Genomic DNA, 20,432 nt, shown 5'->3' on the forward strand with positions numbered 1-20,432 from the left:
CTGATTCTGGACTTCTCAGCCCCCAGACTTTGAAAAATCAAATCTGTTCTTTATAAATTACCCAGTCTGTGGCATTTTGTTACAGCAGCACAAACAGACCAAGATAGACTGCTGAAGAATACTGGAGATAGATAGGAAGAGGTTGAGGAACTGTTCCAGACCAAAGGAGGTGGCTGTGACATGACAACTCACTGTAATGCCATTCTTGGAGAGAACTGGACCAGAAAGGAAGAGACCAGCAAAAGTGGGTGAGGTTGGGCTGGGGCTGGGGCTCAGTGGTAGAGCGCTCACCTCGCATGTACGAAGCACTGGGTTCGATCATCAGCATCACATAAAAATAAATAAAGTTATTGTGGGGCTGGGATGTAGCTCAGTGGCAAAGCGTCTGCCTTGCATTCGCAAAGCCCTGGGTTCGACCCCCAGTTCCAAAAAAGACAAAAAAAAAGAACCCCACCAAAAAAAAAATAAGATTAAAAAAAAAAAGTTATTGTGTCCATTGACAACTTAAAGAAAAAGTGGGTGAGGCTGACTCCAGCTGTTAACAGTGTTGATTTCCTGATGGGAGGAGGTCCCTGGATTCTGGACTACGGTCAGTGAGTTCAGGGGTCTTGGGTATTAAAGAAGGCAGTATAAATACACCTATGTGAGAAAAAGTGGGGAAGGAAATAGGACAAAATGTCCCCAAGGGGAATTTGGGTGCGGGGGTATATGGTCAAGAGGTAGGAGGAAAATCAGGGGACTTGTGTCACTGAAGCTAGAACACATGTTTCAAAGCCCAGGGAGTGAGGAGGCAGCAAGGGGGGCCCAGAGGCCAAGTGCAACCAGGCAGAGTCAGGACTGCTGGGTTACACAACAAGGTCACTACTGACCTGGGAAAGAAATCTCCATGCCATGGCGGAGTTTGGATGCACACTGGAGGGTGACAACGTGCACACGGACTGTCTGGGCATCTTAGTAGACACTGTGGCGTTTAGCAAACAAAACACATGGCGTTGGCAAGTGCGGGAGGAGAGGGGAGGAGGGGTCAGCCTGGGCAGGAGATCCATTGTAAAAGGAGGGAGAATTTATAAAGGGGCAAGGAGGAGATCCTTCAGGCAAGCATACCCATGTGGGGTTTCTCAGCAATTATAAATGTACAAAGGAGGCCATGGTCACGAAATTTAAAGTGAAACCAATGATGAACTTCTCTCCGGCCATGTGGGGCAGGGGCGAGGACTGGAATTTCTCCCCACCGGCATGCCCTTCCCCAGGAGAGGTTTTCCTTAAGCCTGGTTAGGGGCCCGTTCCACTTGCACCTGCCCTTTCAGAGTGGCACTGGGCGATAGCCCAGAATCCAGGAGGTAGCTAGCACTTCACTCCCTAATGGAAGGGAAAGCCCCCTTTCCTCCAACCGGCCCCAGGAGAGCATTCCTCTGAACTGTGAAGAGACCTCAAACAGATCATTACCATGCTGCTCACTAAAGCTGTAAAAGCAGAAGTCCCCAGTGCTGGGGACATGGCATCCCTGCAGCACTCCAGTCTGACCTCCAAGGTGGGCTCTAGAAGGCCAGCTCTGTCCTCATCTCCCTGAAATGGAAGTGGCAATTCCTTCCATGTGGGTGCTGAAGAATTGGAGAGATTTGTTCACAGCAGGCGGAGGAGGCTCCGGGTGACACCTGCTGTGATGAGTGTAACTGTCCTATCCCCATTTCACATGAGAAAACAGAGGCCTCAGAGGGAAAGAAATTCCAGTGGCAGTGTGGAGCATGGGAGGAGATGATTCATGCCACCCTTAGGAAGGGCAACTAGGTAATGTTTAAAATATCGGGTGTTGAACCTACTTAAGACGTCATACACGCTAGGCGTGGTGGTACACACCTGTCATCCCAACAGCTCAGGAGACTGAGGCAGGAGGATTGTGAATTCAAAGCCAGCCTCAGCAATTTAGTGAAGCCCTAAGAAACTCAGCGAGAACCTATCTCTAAATAATATAAAAAATGGCTAGGGATGTGGCTTGGTGGTTAAGCATCCTGGGTTCAATTCCCTGTATTTAAAAAGAAAGAAAAGAAAAAGGAAGGGAGGGAGGGAGGGAGGAAGGAAGGAAGGAAGGAAGGAAGGAAGGAAGGAAGGAAGGAAGGAAGGAAGGAAGGAAGGAAGGAAGGAAGGGGAAGGGAAGGGAAGGGAGGAAGGAAGGAAGGAAGGAATGAAGGGGAAAGGAAAGGAAGGAAAAGATAACATACTTGTGAGCCTGCAGTCCTGCTTCTAGGGATTTCAGCAGTGAGCCCAGAGGGCTAACTACAGCACCATTTTCCAAAAAGCAATAGAAACCACAGGAGCCCATCAATAAATAAATAAAAGTGCATCCTGAGAACTGCAGAGCTCTGACACATTGACTCCTTCCACATCCCTGCACTAAGAGATGACCAAGCTTAGTATATGTCCCTCAAGATTATCCCTGTCCCCCAGGAAAACGCCTGCCTGACAAAGACTAATGATGCCAGAACTGTTTTAGCCAAGACCAGATGCTATGGTTTGAATGTGTCCCCCAAATTTCACGTGTTGAGAACCTGGTCTCCAATGCAGTAGTGTTGAGAAGCAAGGACAGAGTCCTTCCTCATGATCGGATAAATTCACCTGTGGATTAACAGGCTGCCACAGGCGCGTCTGCTGTGTGAGCAGGAGCTCTCTTGCAGGACGTGCTTGCTAGGTCTCCCCATCCACCAAGGCATGACCCAGCAGGAGGCCTTTACCACAGGCTCACAGATGTTGGCACCATGCCCTGGGACATCCAGCTTCCAGACCTATGAGCTAAAGAATCTTCTAGTCTTCATAAATTACCCAGTCTGTGATATGCAGTCATAGCAACAGAAAATGAACCAAATCAAAAAATGATAGGCCCTTGACCTCAGAGCATTTACCAAAAATGCCTTACAAATAAGAATCCTTCTGTCTCTTTGAGATGCATATGTGTCTCTACAACTCAAAGAGTGTCTTTCTCAAGGACCTGAAAGGTATTCCTTATATCACTTGGCCAGGCATGGTGGCACATACCTGTAATCCCAGAGGCTTGGGAGACTGAGGCAGGAGGATCACAAGTTCAAAGCCAGCCTCAGCAAAGAGCAACGCGCTAAGCAACTCAGTGACACACTCTCTCTAAATAAAATACAAAATAGGGCTGGGGATGTGACTCAGTGGTTGAGTACCTTGAGTTCAATCCCCAGCACTCCCCACCCCCCAAAAAAATAAGTCTCTAACTTCCATAATTGCAAGCAGACAAACACAGATGGCTGAATCACTGTGTCTACGGTGCCCCTTTGTAATGTTTCACTGGAACCCATTCCTTCCCTACACACACACATTATCCTTTGTCACCTCTGCACAAGTTAGAATGAAACCCTCTCTTTCCCTTACTGCCAGTAATTATTGAATACAATGTTTCCACCACTTTAATGTCCAGCTCTATTATTTTTGAGGTGGAGAGAATGTTCCTTTTAAAGAACTGCTTTGTGAAAAGCACTGAAAGTAGTGCCTGGTGCATTAGCTATTATTATCATCATTATTATTAAATTTTCATCTGTTGGGAAAATGCATTACGGGTGCATACATATATGAAAATTCATTGACCTGTAGGTTTAAAATTAGCCTGTTTATGACTGTATTTGTCCACTAAAATGCTTTTTTTTTTTTTTTAATTGGAGAATGTGTTAAAACTGTACAGGCTCATATGGAAAGTTATCTGTCGTGTTCCATGACTAAACACTTAAGGTCACTTCAGGTGAACTGGGCTGGCACAAAATAACCACACACAGAGAGAGAAATACCTTTTACTTTGGGTCCTGTGTTGGCTCCTCTGACCTTAGGGGTCTGTAGAAAGAGAAATACGGGAGCACATGCTGAACCCTTTTATTGGGGAGAAGCCATTCAAATGAGGCAAGGGGCAGGATTACAAAGGAGGAGGTGAGTATAGCTCAACCCCTGTGAGTGATACCTACACCTGAAGCCATGCCTTGCTATCCAAGCTGGGACAATGCCTGAGTCACCACAAAATGTAGTGATTGGTCAGAGCCTTAGGCTTCAGGACTGGAAGGCATGATCATTCAGAGTGGCTCCCACAGTTATCCAAGATAAACAAGCAAATTACAAAACAGCATATTAGAAACATCTCATGCAAACACATACAGTCACCTAAGATCTAGCATATATCATATACTGTGTGTTAGTGTGTGCACAAAATTAGATGCGTATCCCAGGGCACTCTCTAAATGCCCTGCACAGCATGCACTGCCTTTCTAGGAGATCGTGCCCAGTGCCTCGTCTTACCACCCTGAGCCACCAGGTCCTGCTCACCTTGCAGGCAATCACACTGCTTCAGAGGTGCACTTGGTAACTCACCAGGGGGTAAGAGGCCGCCACCGATTCTCCCACCACCCAGCAGCGTGTGGAATGCCTGTAAAAATCCTCCACTCTGCTAACTGCTGTCAACTGAACTCTCAGCTTTGTGACATTTCCCCAGTTTTACACGTTCTAAAAACCTCTGAATGAAATTAAACTTGAGATGAAAGAGGTAAACATCAGTTGGTCACATATCTCCACCGTAACCATGATAGGCTCTTCAAAGCCAAAAGCAGAGAAAGAATGGCAGTCCCCTTCACTGGGCCCCTGCAACATGCTGGGCTGGCCCTGTGCACGCACTTGTCTTCTCTCATCACATCCCTCACTACTGAATTGGTCTTGCTGAGATTCTGAGGGGTTATGTACTCACACCAGCTCATCAGGCCCACACTGTCCTAGTATATTGTTTTGCCCTCTATAAAACCTTCACTTGTCCCAAACATATGAAGAAGCTAAAACCCAGTATGTTTTGGTGTCACGCTCTCAATAAAACTCAGGTGCCCAGGAACCTAGAACATGTCCTTGTTAATACTCCATCTGCCTTCCAATCTTACTAAATTTGATAAGATACATAAGTGTAAAAACAAGAAGTCCCGACATCTCTGAATTGCCATGTTGCTGATAATTTTTAAAAAAAAAGTAAAAAAAATTTTCTTTCCAATTCTCTCTGTCCCCCAAACCCCAACAAATACACCAAACATTCAGTTCTACTCTTTAGAGGCAAACCATATTACCAGTCTGTGTGTTTTCCCAAAGAAGATTTAAGTAAATGCATGTTTGTTTGTTTGTTTGTTTGTTTCTGAGTTGCAGTTCCCTATGACACCGCCTAAAACCCAGTGTCACTTGGCAGTAGTATTGTGCTAGTAAGAATGTCACTTAGTACTGATGTGGATCACTAGTACCCATGTTACAGAGGCAGAATCTTGAGACACAGAGAACTGGGTGAACTGTACAAGGTCACACAGCAGAACACTCAGGGGTCTGAATCTGAGAATAGTTATCTTGACCTGGAGGCTCTGGGTCCTGCTCGCCCCTCAAAAACCTCTCCCCCAATGACCCCACGGTGTCTGTTTCCTCCCTCTCTCAAGCTCTCATGTGTCTTCCTTCCCATTATCATTCCCATTTTAACCGCCTGTAAATTCTCACCTGCTTGAAATGTTGCTAAATTTGAATCAGAGGTGGGAGGAATTTAAAGAAGGATTCCAAGTCCCACACTGTACAGATGGGAGAACTGAAGCCAGAAAGGCTCCGCACATGTTCACAATTCTACACCCACCCTTCGCTCAGGCTGTTTCTTTTCCCACCTCTGCCTGCCCAGCTCCCTCCAGTCTGCACTCCTTCTCACGTGACCCACCGCCGCAGCCAGAGGGATCTTCCAAAAACACCCTTCTAATCTTGCGCAATCCTGCCTATCATCCTTAAGGACCCGGAACCCTGGCCTCAAGGCCTTCTCCACTTTCCTCGGGAGACAGGCCCAATCTCACCCATGAGCCTTCCAACCCTAGCCTGCCTCGAGCCCTGACCTGGCCACTGGCGGCCCATCCCTGAGCCTCAGATTCTCCGGTGCAGGCCCCTCGGGGGCTCACAGCTCCTCCCCTGCCAGACCTTGAGCTTGGCGGATACAGTGCCCAGCTGCCGGGTCCTCCGCCCCCTCCTCACAGGCTCAATCGAGGTCTGATCAAAGAAAGGACGGGAAACTGTGGGGCTGAGCGAGGGGCACGATCCCGGGAGGAGGGCGCGCCCCCAGGAGCCGGCGGGTCGAGAGAGCACCGGGAACGAAACACCAGGTTCGCTTCCGTTTTATGGGCACCTGGGGCAGGCCCTGTGCTGACGGCACGCAGGTGGACCGAGAGGCCCTGGGAGGGTCCCGGCGCCTCGGGCTGACGGAAGCACCTAGGCGGCCCACACGTTGCATGTAACTGAAGGGGGTCGCAGCCCCCAGAAGCCCACTGAGGGCCTCGGCTTACATCCCCCGCCCGGCAGGAGCGAAAACAATGGGCGCTCGGAGCGCAAGCCAGGCGGTGACAGAGAGCAAAGAGCCGCAGGCTTCCCAGGCGGTCGAGGGGGAGGCGACTGAGCAAGGCTCGGGAGGCGAGCGCTGAACAGCAGGGGAAGAGCGCGGCTCCCAGACCGGGCTCGGAAAAATGACTCGCGCGGCGCTCCGCGCCGCGCCAATACGGGACTGCCCCGCCCCGCCCCGCCCGGTGCATTGTGGAGCTTAGAGGCCCCTCCCGGCGCCGAGTCTCGCGAGAGAACGAGAATCACGAGGACCGCGGAATCGAAGGACGGGAGAACCCCCTTCCTCCCCTCTGACCGGGGTTCCGCCCCCGCGCCGGGTGGGCCAATCACTGCTCTTCCCCTTTCCGGTTGCGGGGATTGGTCCGACGGAGCACGTGACCAGGTCCCGGGCCTTTTACCCCAACACAGGTGCGGAGCGGCGAAGGAAGGCCTCGGGCACCGTGCGGGGACGCGGCCCCCTGCAAACACGTTCTGTTGCCAAGAGCCCAGTTAATGTGCCTCGTATGGCCCCATCAGTGACTGGGGTCAGGTCCCTCTTTCCCTGTCCTGCAGTGGCACAAGTGTAAGGCTTATGTTCGGAGGCAGTGATCCGCTGCGTATGGGGCACGGCGGCCTCGGAAGTGGACACCCCACTCCAAACGCTCAGAAGGCCGACCAGAGTCGGGTTGTTGAGCAGAGCAGAGCCCCGTGTCCTGGGCTGGCATGAGCCACCCGTTGTGCGGGATGGTGGGCATGTGGCAGGCCAGCACTCCCTGGGTTAACCATCCTGTTATTTCCACAGCAGCCCTGAGGGTTCCGAAGTGGCTGTGAGGCCATGGTCCTGGAAGGATTTGCCTAAGCCACAGACTCCGGCGCCTGGGCTATAACCCCTACTTGGCCCATAAACTGTAACCACCCGGCCATGAAGGAAGCTCTTGTACCTTGAGAGGTGAGGGTGGACATCCAAACCCCGAAGACATCCCTTCTCGCTGCTTCCTGCCCAAGATGGTGACCCTAGAAGATGTTGCCTGTGCCTCCCGGGCTCCTCTCCCTACAGCCACAGAGCTGCTGGTCCCTTAAGTTCCTTGCACCAGACGCAAGAGAGTCTCAGGGCAGGGCCAGCAAAAGAGGAGAAGCAGAGGGTGAGGAACCAGGAAACCATAAATGGAAGAAGGGAGATGAGAAATGCAAAGGCCTGAAGAGAAATGACTGTCCACTTGTAAAAAGGCAAAAATCTTTGTCTTCATAGAATTTAACTCCTAGTGTCTAGAGATAAGGAACAAAAACCATACTATGGGGCTGGGGATATAGCTTAGTGGTAGAGTGTTTGACTAGCATGGGCAAAGCCCTGGGTTCCTGTGGAGAGCCACTCCAAATGCACGCACCTTTAACTCCTGCTGCACCACGGGGATCTGAAAGATCACTGTGGTCTGGCACAGTAGTGCCATGACTTGTGACTCTGGCGACAGCACCCAGAGGGGTTGAGCTACACTCACCTGTTCCCTTGTAATCCTACCCCTTGCCTCATTTGACTGGCTTTTTCCCAATAAAGGGGTTCAGCACGTGCTTCTCCCTCTCTTTCCATGGACCCTTAAGGTCATAGGAGCTGTCACAGGACCCAAAGAAAAAGATATTTCTCTGTTTCTGGTTATTTCGTGCAGCCCAGTTCACCTGGAGTGACTTGAGTGTTTAGTCGTGCAATGCGACAGGTTCCATCCCCAGCAAAGCACACACCATACTGTCAGAAGTTCCTGCTGCAGGAGAAAAAATAAAGCTAGGGAGTCGGGTAGGAATGGTCCAAGAAGTGGGAGGATATTTGCAAAAGGAGCAGAGAAGGCCTAAGGTGACTTTGAAGGAAGTGAGGGAAGAGACTTACAGAGGGCACAGTGTGCCGAGGACCCTGTAAAAGTTGCCGTCCTGCAGTGGAATGAACATGGTTTGAGTAGTAGGAGATGGTTGGAGAGGAAGTAGGTGGCCACAGGGAGACTCAGCAACAAGAGACCACTGCAGGGTTCTCAGCCTGGCTGCCCTGCCCAGCCCTGCCAGCTAACAGGCACTCTCTGGCTATTGAGAATGAACTCTAGGAAGCCCCCCAGGAGCTGTGAGGCTGGCGAGGAGGCTACCAAGATCTTCTGTTGAAGAGGTGGGGGTGGCTCAGACACCCGGGTAGCAGTGAAGAAGAGAAGGGACACTCATTTTGGACGTCCTCTGAAGGTAGCATCTGGTGGATGTCAGGTCCAACTGGAAGCCTTTCTTCCTCTTCATAAAGGTCCCTCCACTTCATTTCTGCTTCAGGCATCCAGTTCAGAGGGACGAAGCTCAGTTCCAGTCTATCCAGGTCCCCTCTTCATTTCCAGTGGCTGTGGCTGTCAAATTGTGGGAGGTGGGGAGTCAGTCCCCTGGAAGCCCACCCACCAACACTGGCATCTGTAGAGCCACCTCAGTCCCTCAAGTCCTGCTCCACCTGCAGCTTCCCCTTTGCTGGCTCTGCAGCCCCCTTTGCATCTTAGGAACTATTCATCTGCTCTGCAACTGCCAGGTGGTCTTGGGCCTCCTGCCCAGACAGCCCTGGGAAGCCTCTGCTATTTCCCTGAGCAGGACACAACCCAGAAGGGTTAAATGGATGCAACTGGAGACTATCATGCTAAGTGAAATAAGCCAATCCTGAAAAAAAAAAGGCCAAATTTTCTCTCTGACACGCTGATGCTAACACACAATAGGAGGTGGGGAGGGAGGAGTGGAGGTTCACCAGATTAGACAGTGGAGAAAATGAAAAAAAAAAAAACAGTAGAATGAATTGGACATAATTTTCCTATGTTAATACATGAGTATATAACCAGTGTAACTCCACATCATGTACAACCACAATAATGGGAAATCATATTCCATGTATATGATATGTCAAAATACATTCTACTGTCATGTATAACTAAAAGGAAAAAATAAGAATTTTTAAAAATAAAAGTAACTTTAAAAATACATAAAATGCGAATGTCCTTTGAAGTAAAATAGGAATTCTTTCTTCAAAGTGTACACCTGTATGTTTAAACTTCTGAGCAGATTTTTGGACAAATCTGACCATGCCAGGCCAGCAACATAGTTCTCTGAACCTAGCTCATGAGGGGAATGCAGGAGTTTGTCTCTGCTGCCTCTTTGGCAGTCCTGGATGAAAGGTCTTGTGGCATTACAGTGGCCTCTTCCTTATCCACAGGAGATATATTGTAAGACCCCCAACGGATGCCTGAAAGTGCAGATGGAACCAAACCATGTACATTAAGTTTTTCCTCTCTATATATACCTATGATTAAGTTGAATCTATAAACTAGGCACAGTAAGAAATTGTAATATACCATAGATCTCTGCAACTTCAGCATACAATTTTTTATTTCCTTTTACCTTTCACTTCATGGATTCTCTTTGGCACATCTAAATTGCCAGCATCCCTACTCTTGTATTTGGGGGCAATTACTATGTAAAATAAGTGTTGCTTGATACAAGCTCTGCAACACCATAACAGTGGATCTGATCACCTAGAAGGCTACTAAGTGACTAAAGGGCCGATGGCATATACAGTTTGGATACTCTGGACAAGGGGACGTGTGTCCTGGCAGGTTGAAGCAAGACTTAGAGGACCAGGGTCCCAGGAGCATCAAGGGTCAGGCCCTGCAGTTACACAGATCAGCCAGTAGATGGCAGAGCGGCCCGCTGGAAGTAGGCAGCCCCTCCCTTCCTGGCCACCCAAGGGGCTCAGTGACAGCAGGACCTGAGTGCCTGCCCTCAAAGCTGCAGCTTGGTGAGCAGCCTCTGGTATGCATTTGGGACACAGGAACAGAGCGCTGAAGGATCTCCCATGTTTGGTTTCCTGTTGGGCACTGGGAAAACAAAGGGGCACAACCCAGCCCTTGTTCCTGTGGCTCAAAGGCACCAGGGACAGTCTGAGTTTGAACTCCTTCTCTCCAGCCTTGCTGTCCCAGACCTTCTGCAAGTTTCCTTTAGCAAACTCCCTCCAAACTGCCCCGCCCCCAACCTCAAACTGCGGAGATAATAACTTATCTCATTTCATTATGTATGTTGGGTAAAGCTTGGGAACAGGCTGGTGTGTGGGGATGACCGTGTGATTACCAGTGGCACTGGGAGACAGACAGGATTCTCCGCCCAACAACGTGGGAGTGCCCGCACAGTGCTCTTTCTTTTAAACAACAGCCTAATTTCTGACGAATCCACGGGCTGCCACATCACAGGAGCCACTTTCAGGGTTCTATCCAACCCCTAGACAGGACAAGGACCTGTCGGGGACGAGCAGGGATGGGCCCTGCGGGAGAGCCTGCTGGCCACTGGTCATCTGTCACACCAGTCACTGCTCTCCCTTCCTGCTGCCCCAGGCTGGATGGGTACAAGGACCTCTGTGGGCAGCCTGCCTGGAGTCTCATCACCTGGTGCAGCCCCCGACTCCCAGCTCTGCTCTTAAGCTGGCTCTGGGACTCGCTCACCTGCCTGTCCTCACCCCAGGGTGGGGATCTTCCTGAGGTCCAGGGATGCTCTGTGATCTCCTGCTCCTATTGCCTGCAGGTGGGAGATCCAGCTCTCCCCTTTCTCCTCCGTGTATGCCCTATTCTCTAAGGGGGTGGACCAAAGTCTGAAAGGCTAATAGGCCCCTTGTGCTTTCAGTCCTAGAGCCAGAAAAAGCAGCGGAGAAATAAGCCGATTCGGCAGTCCCTGCGGGGCATGGTTCCACCACGCTCAATACCACCAGTGCCCCCACAGTCCGAATACCAGTTACCACAGTAGGTTGTAACGGAGGGTGCTGAGGATCGAACCAGGGCGGCTCTATCAGAGTTGAGGTGTATCCCCCGCTGGGATGTACCCCAGCCTTTTTATTTTAAGACGTAAGTACATAAATTTCTGAGGCTGGCCTCAACTTGCCATCCTCCTGCCTCAGCCTTTAGTCGGGATGATGGGCGTGCCCACCGCGCCCGACTCCAGGTTGTAATTACATAAAGTGCAAACTTTGTCGCTAAGTCTCCAGTCTACAAACCGCCAGGTGGTAAGTGACGGCTGCACATCCTAAATCCGGATCCACCACGTCACCTCTTCCAAAGTCGTCCGAGCGCCGCCCTGCAGACGCAGGTGTGTGCAGCGCTCCCTGCACGGACCACCTAATTGAAAGAGGGACCTGGCCGCCAGGGCGAAAGCGCAGCCAGGAACCGGAAGACGACGCTGCTGGAAGCGCAGTTCCAACCCCGGAGAGCGGAGCGCTTGGAGGAAACCGCGGGGAGAGAACGTGGAGCGGCCTCCACGACCCCGCGAGGCCACGTGCGGCCAGAGGCCAGGTGACGGCGGACGGCGGCCGTGACAGGGCTGAGGCAGGAGCTGATGAAGGTGACGCCAGCCACACACTGCACAGGAAAGGCGCTCGGGACCTCCCACGACACCGCAGGTGCCAAGGGTCGCCGTGGGAAGCAGACGGATGGACTTAGGAAGGAAGGAGCGCTCAGTGCTCAGGGGAGGCAGGGAGGCCTGGCTCTGCGGGAGGGGCGAGGCCTTGGCCAACGCCCTTCCAGCTACTCCTAAGTCATTTATATTAAAAAAAAAAAAAACCTGCGGTAAGACACACAGGGTAAAAATTTCCACCTTAACCACTTCCAAGTCTCCAGATCTGCAGTATTCAATACACCCACGCCTCTGTAAAAGTATGGAATGCTTCATGCCCGGCTCTGGGGCCTAGGGACCCTCCTTGCATGGGTCCAACTAATACCTGGTAAATTCTGGTAAGGCCTTATCACTGGTGCATTTGGACCTGATCATCAACTCCACAGTGATCTCCTCTGATAGGGTTAGTCCAAAGACATAAAAAATTTTCAGGTTCCTAAATGTTCCAAATGCACTAAATATGCATTTTATTATTTTTTTCTCTATACATTTGTACCCAATTGTAGTTTTGATGTTTGAAAGTCATATAGAGCAATTGTAATGTTCCCACTAATTATTTTTCTCCCCATGTGTTCATTATAAAAACAACTTTTTTTCTTTGTGTACTGAAGTTGGAACCCAGGGCCTCGCACATGCTAGGCAAGTGCTCTACACTGTAATACAACCCCAGCCCTAAGTAAAAAACCAATGTGAAGTCAATCGCAGTGGCTCAGCCTGTAATCCCAGAGGCTCAGGAGGCTGGGGCAGGAGGATCTCAACTTCAAAGCCAGTCTCAGCAACCATGAGGCACTAAGGAACTGAGACCCTGTCTCTAAATAAAATACAAAATAGGGCTGGGATGTGGCTCAGTGGCTGAGTGTCCCTGAGTTCAATCCCTGGTACAAAAAAAAAAAAAAAAGTGAGGCCAAGATCCAATGTTTATGGAGACAAAACTCACATAACATGAAACTCACTGTCCATTTTAAAGTGTGAATTCAGTAGGTTTGAGTATTTTCACAATTTTGCAAGCTGCCACCACCCACTAATTTTTAGGACTGCTTACGAGGCTCGGGTTTGCATGTCTGCTCTTACAGTCGTGCCAGGCAAGGACCTCGGGTACCTGAAACACTGCCCCAGGCACAACTGACCAGCCCCCAGAACCCTTCCCTAGCAGAGGGTGTGGGGAGGTCTGGCCACAGTGGGTCTCGGCTGCCCTCAGCCCAGGGGAGCCATTTCAGGGAGGTCTGTGAGCTCTCTGAGACTTGGTTTTCTATCAGTTAGGTACACTCATCCATTTGTTCATTTGGCAGATATTCATTTAGCCCCGGATTTGTGCTGAGCCCTGTTCTAGAAGTAAAGGATATGAGACCGTGAGCTTCACAGTGGGGCTTCAGCTCCCAGCATGATGCACAGTAGGTACTTTCTGTGTCTGTGAGACAAACACAGTTGACAGAAGGAGCCAGGCAAGGGACACTCTGGAGACAGGGTGCCCCAGGCATCCGTTCCAAAAGAGTCCTTCACCAGTGGCAAGGGGAAGACAGCGTGGCTTTGACTGGCTTCTTACTAAGCAGCAGTGCAAGCTCTCCCAGCAGCCTCCCAAGTGGAATCCTCCCTCCCCTCACTGTGCCCTTCCCCGTGGCTCATCCAGTTCTCAGCCCAGATTCTTGCACATTTGGAAATTCTGGTAAGGCCTTATCACTGGTGCATTTGGACCTGACCATTAATAACAAAATGTTGGTTAAAGCTGAGAATAAAAAATTGCTATTACTAGAGAGTCTGCTACTTTAAACCATTTTTATTTAAATACATAAAAGAATATTAATTCATTTGCCATTTGTAACAGAGGATCTTTCAACTTTCATTTCACCCATTTTCTCTCCAGGGAGGTTGGAAAACTAAAAAGACCTAGATTTCCCAGTCTCTTTTATAGCTAGGGCTTGATGGAAATTAGGCTTCACCAATTAAGCAGAGGACAGAGGGTTCAGGCAGGCGCGTGGGCTGGCAGTGACTGGGCATAGTTTCATCATGTGGAACAGGTCACAGGGGTCAGGAGCAGTCCCCTGACAGCCAGGGGATCGCAGCCACCATGGGGGTCTTCACACTTAGGACCCGACCTGTGTGAAACTCCTCGGGGCTGGGGGTATGGCTGCATGACAAGGCATGTGCTCGGCATGTGCCACAAGGCCCGGAGTTTGATCCCTAGCACCATATTTTCTACTTATTTTTTTTTGGGGGGGGGGGTACCAGGGATTGAAACCAGAGGCACTCCACCACTGAGCCACATCCCAGCCCTATTTTGTATTTTATTTAGAGATAGAGTCTCACTGAATTGCTAATCACCTCTCTTTTGCTGAGACTGGCTTTGAACTCAAGAGCCTCCTGCCTCAGCCTCCTGAGCTGCTGGGACTACAGGCATGGCCACCACACCCAACACCACATTTTTAAAAATTCCTTTCTATTTGAGATACCTGGAGTGATTTGTTTCCTCCCTTGAAGGCCACATGACCCAACAGCCTTTTTTTAAATATGAAGCAAACCCTTTTATTTCAAGCTGAATCCCCCAATCTGAATGCCACAGCACTTGCACACACAACCCACACACCGAGATGTCAGGTGCATTCTCAGTCTTGGGTCTGTAAAGTGGAGTGAGACTGAAGAGCTCCAGGGGAGCAGCCTGCAGCATTGTGCTGTGCATCCGTGATCTAGGACTTTTAGCTGTGGGACTCGCCAGCACTTCCCAGGTACCTGCCTTAGCGCCCCACTGTTTTCATGGAAACAGCAAGTGTTTTTGCATTCCAATTTCATGGATTTACAGGAAAGTGAATGGAATGACATGATTACAACACGCACACTAGCATAAAAGGGAGATCGACATAAGTTTTTTGTTTGTTTATTTTTACAGTAGAATGCATTTGGACACACTGTACACAACTTCTCGTTCCTCTGGCTCCACTTGGTGCAGAGTCACTCCAGTGGTATAATCATACATGTATATGGGGTAATACTGTCTGTCTCATTCTACCGTCCTCCCCTCTGCACAAACCAAAGTTCCTTCATTCCTCCCTACCCCCCGCCCATTGTGGATCAGCATCCACTTATTAGAGAAACCATTCAGCTTTTGGTTTTGGGGGACTGGCTTATTTCGCTTAGCATGATATTCTCTAGTTCCATCAATTTACCTGCAAGTGCCATAATTTTATTCTTCTTTAAGGCTGAGTAATATTCCATTGTGTATGTACCACTTTTTCTTTATCCATTCATTTGTTGAAGGCATCAATGTTGGTGCCATAGTTTAACTATTGTGAACTGAGCTGCTATAAACATTGATGTGTTTGAGTTACTGTAGTTTGCTGATTTTAAGTCCTTTGGGTATAAATCAAGGAGTGGATAGATGGGTCAAATGGTGGTTCCTTTCCAAGTTTCTGAGGAATCTCTATACTGCTTTGCATAGTGGCTGCACCAATTTGCAGTCCCACCAGCAATGTATGAGTGCGCCTTTTTCCCCACAGCCCCATCAACACTTATTATTGCTTGTATTCTTGATAAATGCCATTCTGACTGGAGTGAGAAGAAATCTTAGAGTAGTTTTGATTTGCATTTCTCTAATTACTAGAGATGATAACGATTTTTTAAATGATTTTTTAGTTGTTGATGGACCTTTATTTTATTTATTTATATGTGGTGCTGAGAATTGAACCCAGTGCCTCACCCATGCCAGGCAAGTGAGCTACTGCTGAGCCCCAGCCCCAGCCCCAATAAACATTTTTTCATATGTTTGTTGAGAAATTGTAGTTTTTCTTCTGTGAAGTGTCTGTTTTGTTCATCAGCCCATTTATTGATTGGGTTATCTGAGGGGTTTTTTTGGTGTTAATTTTTTGAGTTCTTTATATATCCTGGAGATTAGTGGCCTATCTGAGGTGCATGTGGTAAAGACTTTTCTCCCTTCTATAGGCTCTCTCTTTACATTATTGATTGTTTCCTTTGCTGAGAGGAAGCTTTTTAGTTTGAATTCATCCCATTTATTGATTCTTGATTTTACCTCTTGCACTTTAGGAGTCTTGCTAAGGAAGTCAGGTCCTAAGCTGACATGATGAAGATTCTGGTGTATTTTTTCTTCAATTAGGTGCAGCGTCTCTGTTCTAGTGCCTACTCTGATCTGCCTTGAGTTGATTTTGACACATGCATTCTCGGTAAGCACATAACAAGGGCATTATTAGATAGGGTGATTCAAAAGGAAAATGAACATTTAAAAAGTTATCACCCAGTAGTTAGTACGCAAAAATTTCTCACCCTGCAGTGATTTTCAAACATATAGTATAACCTAAAAGTCCCACAGGGAACCTCACAGACCGTGGAGTCACTGAGGCCTTTCATTTCCTCTCCCTGTGGGAAGAACACACCCTTCTCACTCACATCATTCTTGGCAACATGACCTACCTTGACCAATAAAACCAATGCAAGGGCTGGAGATGTGGCTCAAGCGGTAGCGCGCTCGCCTGGCATGCGTGCGGCCCAGGTTCGATCCTCAGCACCACATACAAACAAATATGTTGTGTCCACCGAAAACTAAAAAATAAATATTAAAAATTCTCTCTCTCTTTAAAAAAAAAAAAACAATGCAAAATGACACATGGCACTTTTAAGCATGAACCTCAGGGCCAATGGTGGTTCTCCACATCACTCTTTTCCTTCTGCCATAAAAGGGCAACAATCTCTTGGGCTGGGGCTGGGGCTCAGCTGTAGAGCGCTTGCCTCGCATGGGTGAGACCCTGGGTTCGATCCTCAGCACCACATAAAAAATAAACGAATAAAAATAAAGATATTGTGTCCATCTACAACTAACAGTTTCAACCAGCCTGGCCCTCAGAATAAGATGACCAGAGCAGAGCCACAGCTCACCTTTGATGAAGATCTAACGGGAACATGGTTGCAGCCCCAAGACTAGATTGCTGCTTGTCACATCAAGCCTCCTCTACTGCAGTGATGACCCTTGCGTTCCTTGATGGCGTGTGTTGGAGTTTACTCACTTGGCTCTGTGACTACAGTGCAAAGATCACGTCAGACACCTCCACCTGGTCACGACATTTATTGCTGATGCAAACACATGGGACAGATTGGTGACTGAGAAAGCCATGAGTTACCATTCAGAAAGTCCCAGGAAGCTGACCAGAGAGGGGCATCCCTCAGCTGGTGATGTAGGGAACGCTTCGTGGGGGGGCCGAGTTGCCAGAGGCATCCAGGGGAGGAGGCTAACATTGCAGGTCCTCAAGTCAAGGACCAGACTGTGTTCAGCGTCTGCTGCACCCCTCCCCTGATTCAGGCAAAGGCAAGGCCCTACTGAGGTGGATGGCGCACGGTGTCCATCCTCTGGAGGAGCACAGCATGTTTCAGGGAATGGGATGGTTTGTTTTTGCATTTCTGTTAATAAGTGTAATTGTAACTTCTCATATGACCATTAAGTATGAAGGAAAAAACATGACTTGCCCAATTAATGCAACTACTTCTAAAGAATAAATCTGTTTGCTCTAAATGCAATGATTCAGCTGTGGAATGTAAATTGTTAATGTTTAATGAGAAACCCCCTGTAGGAAAAACAGTCAAGGAAGTTTTTGAGAAATTAAATTAAAATCTAGAGAAGAAAAATTAATATTAAGAAGACAGATTAACCCACAATAAAAAAGTAAAAAAAAAAGAAGACAGATTAGTGCTTGGTACTGGGCAACTTGTTCTTGTTACTGTACACAATGATTTGTGCTCTTACTCTTGTTTGATTAAAATTAGTAGCCTCTCTTTTCAAGTTAACCACTTGCCATAACCGCGGCGCCGGTTCTAGTCAGTAAGTCAAGAAAGAATAGTCAAGGTATAGGCCAATAGTCTGGGACATTTCCAACTATTATTAAAAGCTAACTAAGCAGAAACAGCTCAAAGCAAAATGCGAACTGAAAGTAAAAATGCTTGCTTATGCATAAGCCAAGAGACATTCTTCTTATCTAATTGTAGCTACGTAAAATTTTGTTTCTTTGAATAATGATTCCTGTTTTGTAACCACAAAATACTGTGAGCCTCCCAAAATGAAAAGTATATATGATTAACTTCACAAGTAAAGAATCAGATGCAACACCTTCCCTCTTGTGTCTATGTTGTTTCTCCGCCGCCTTTCGCCGACTCCTCACCATCCGTTCGTCTCCTGAGACTCCCTGGACTCCGACAAGTTTCCAGAGAAAAGCACAGGCCTGCAGGCCCTGAGAGCAGCCACAGCCATCACACAGAGGGACTCACCAAAGTCATCGTCTCCGGGCCACATCAAACGCACAGGCCTTCGACCCATTCTGTTTTTTGAGGAATGCAGGACAGATGGATTTCCCACTCTGTCTGGAAGCGCAGTGGTTTATCCCACAGCCACAGGACATCCCAGACAACTCCATGTCCTGGCAGATGGAGTCCTCTCCCATCACGTGATCTTTCAGTTGCCTGCTTGACAGTTCCCATGGTGTAGGACTGTCGCTCTGGTCAAAGTACTGAGCTGCCCCTGGAATGTAGCCCTGGTGGTTTCCTAGGGATGCTGTAGCAAAGCACCCCAGAGCATGCGGCTGAAACATGAGAAATGGATTCTTCTCCAGGTCTAGAGCCTAGAAGTCTGCAGGGTTGGTTCCCACAGGAGTCCAGAGGGAGAATCTGCTCCAAGCCTCTCTCCTGGGTCCCGGCCACCCTTGGTGTACCTTGGCTTACAGATGCATGTCTCCAAGCTCACGGTGCTCGTCCTGTGTGTATTCACGGATCTGGGTCCATATTTCCCTCTCCTGAGAAGAATATTGGTCACTGAATGTAGAGCTAACCCTGATCCAGACTGATCTCAACTCAGTGACATCTGCAAGAACCCTGTTTCCACATAAGGTCACGTTCACAGATACAGGGCTCAGGTCTTTTGGAGGAATACAATTCAACCCATCGTAGGCATCCCCCAAATCTCCAGATATCCCTCAAGACCTTTGTATTTGTGTCACTTCTTTTCAAAGTCTTGAAGAAATGCATCCTGGTTGCCATTCCAACTATGGATGGAGAAAAACTAGGGAGCCTGGGATGGATCCCACCAGGAACTGATGGGTACGTGATGTCAATGTGCTTAGTGCACATCTTTAATTTCACAGAAGTAATCCATGGGGGGGGGGTTCTACAAATCAGTTTTGCTGTGTTTGCTTGGTCACCAAGGAGCTTATCTTTTTTTATATATTTACTTTTTAGTTGTAGATGGACGCAATACATTTATTTTTATTTATTTATTTTTATGTGCTGCTGAGGATCTAACCCAGGGCCTCGTGAGCGTGCTAAGCAAGCGCTCTACTGCTGAGCCACAGCCACAGCCCACGAGGAGTGTATCTTATTAGGCTCTGTTCTCTTAGACTCACCCTGTAATTCGCCTTGGGGATGAAAGTACCCTGTTCATTGACTCATGCCCCAAATAGCTCTTGCACTCACACGACTGGCAAGCAGAACGGCATCGTCAGCGCTGGTGCAGGCCAAGAGCACGCAGCTCACTGGAGAACTGCGTTCTAGTTGCGGGACAGAGATCATGAACTAAAAACCCAAGTATGTGTACTTCAAAGAAAGGAGCTGGGAAGAAAAACAGAGCCAGGCAAGGGGGGCATGGTGGGGGTGCTATTTTGGAGAAGGTGTTCAAACAGGCCTCCTCTCCCTCAGGGGGACTTCAGCAGAGGCCTGAGCATGGGTTGAGGTGGGAGGAGTGAGCCACCGAAGATCCTGGAAGAAAAACATTCCAGAAAGAGAAAGAGGAAAAACATTAGGCTAAGGCATGGCTGGTGTGACCCAGGAACAACGCAGAGGTGAGCAGGCTCTGGGGTGGTTTTCCCCAGGTGAGAGGAGAAGCCACAGGAGCATTTGGACATAGAAGAGATGACTTTGACTTACCTTATGAAGACCAGTCCCTCTGCTATGGAGAACAGCCTGCAGGCAGCTCAGGCAGCAGTCCTGGGAGGCAGGTGGGGTTTGGAGCTCATGAGGCAGCAGGGCAGGTGGGAGAGGCAGGATTTCAGGGCTGTGAGAGGGATCAGAGTTCAATTCTGGACAGAGAATAAATGGGACAAATAGAAATCAAATAGCAAGATGGTAGGCTTAAACACCACCCATATCCATAATCAACCCCCAAAGGCAGAAATCATCAGATTTTTTTTAAAGCAAAAACTAACAATATGCTGCCACCCAGAAACCTACTTTAAATAAAAAGACACAGAGAGGTTAACAGGAAAGAATGGAAGAAGCGATACCACACTAACACCAATCAAGAGAGACTTAGAGTGGCTGTGTTAAAATCAGACAGTAGATTTTAGGGCAAACAATATTACCAGAAACAGAGACATTTCAAATAAAAAAGGTGTCAATTCAGGAAGGGACACAAGCATGCTGTATGTGTATGTACCTACCACCAGGGCTTCCAAACAGCAAAAACTGATTGCACTACAAGGAGAGAGAAATCCACAACTTCAACCAGACTTTAGCACGCCTCTCTCAATAACTGACAGAATGACTACACAGAAAATCAATAAAAACACAGATTTGAACCACACCTCCAACCAACGTGACCCAACCGGCATTTTCTAGAACACTCCAGCTAACCACATAGAACAGTCTGCTAGGTT

The 20,432-nt window shown here is 48.5% G+C and overlaps 2 long non-coding RNA genes across 4 annotated transcripts; one reads left to right on the forward strand and one right to left on the reverse strand.

Annotated features, from left to right (window-relative positions):
- The first annotated feature begins 5,794 nt into the window (after positions 1-5,794).
- Positions 5,795-7,934, forward strand: LOC107145777. Of its 2 annotated transcripts, none has more exons than XR_001503958.2 (2): positions 5,795-6,952; positions 7,172-7,934. It is a non-coding gene; the product is annotated as an uncharacterized LOC107145777 (long non-coding RNA). The 2 variants fall into 2 exon arrangements; XR_007346024.1 differs by having other exon boundaries at positions 5,795-6,798.
- A 9,833-nt stretch (positions 7,935-17,767) lies between these two features.
- LOC107150654 lies at positions 17,768-20,432 on the reverse strand. Of its 2 annotated transcripts, none has more exons than XR_001504612.2 (3): positions 20,217-20,432; positions 19,705-19,856; positions 17,768-19,536 (listed from the first exon to the last, which is right to left on the reverse strand). It is a non-coding gene; the product is annotated as an uncharacterized LOC107150654 (long non-coding RNA). The 2 variants fall into 2 exon arrangements; XR_001504613.2 differs by having other exon boundaries at positions 19,705-19,831; positions 20,217-20,422.

Source organism: Marmota marmota, unplaced genomic scaffold, assembly GCF_001458135.2.
Source record: "Marmota marmota marmota unplaced genomic scaffold, marMar, whole genome shotgun sequence".
Classification (NCBI taxonomy): domain Eukaryota; kingdom Metazoa; phylum Chordata; class Mammalia; order Rodentia; family Sciuridae; genus Marmota; species Marmota marmota.